Here is an 816-nt window from a genome sequence, read left to right on the forward strand (position 1 = left end):
GTCATATTTGAGTGTGCGGACTGATTACTCTCTTTGATTTGTTGGTGATGGCATATACTTTACGATGGATTGGTAAAGAACTCATATCTTTAGTTGGCACAAGAAGCGAGTCATATAGAGGAAGGTAGCGGAGTCAATTTTTGAGGCTAGGATGTTAGAAGAGCCACAAAAATATTTTAAATAGTCTTGACATTGATCTAAAAATGAGGAAAGATATCAATAACTCTTATGCTGGATTCTAAGCGTTGATATAAACCATTGTCATTGCTATGATGCTTGAGTGTGCTTTGGAATTGTGTTACTTACCGATGTGCTTAATTTTAAGTTGCTCGAGGAAAAGTAAGAGTTTAAGTGTGGGGTGGTGATAAATGATGAAAAATGCATGATTTGGGTATAGCTTCATATCATTTTGTATGTGAGTTGCGAAATATTACATGTTTATAAACATAAAATATGCTCATTATATATTTATTGTGTGTAGAAATGAGTTTGGATGCAAGATGGCGAAAATCGAATAATTTAATGCAAAAAGAAGTTAAGAGGCGAGAGATGGGAGCGTGCCGCAATTGATGCATTGCATGAAAGGAGGTGCAAAATAGCCTAGGAAATGAACAAAAAATAGTGAAATATGGAGGTTAGCCTTGGACCTAGCACACGAAATAACAAAGAAGAAGAAAAAATAGTTGGGAGCGTGGTAGAAGTCGCGCGTTGCAACAACTCTAGCACGCGACTCAACGTGTCCTTTTCGAATTAGGAGAGATCAAGGACGCCTCACATCAACCCTAATCATAAAACGTCCTTTTGAAGGGGGGGGGG

Source organism: Nicotiana attenuata, unplaced genomic scaffold (assembly GCF_001879085.1).
Source record: "Nicotiana attenuata strain UT unplaced genomic scaffold, NIATTr2, whole genome shotgun sequence".
Taxonomy (NCBI): domain Eukaryota; kingdom Viridiplantae; phylum Streptophyta; class Magnoliopsida; order Solanales; family Solanaceae; genus Nicotiana; species Nicotiana attenuata.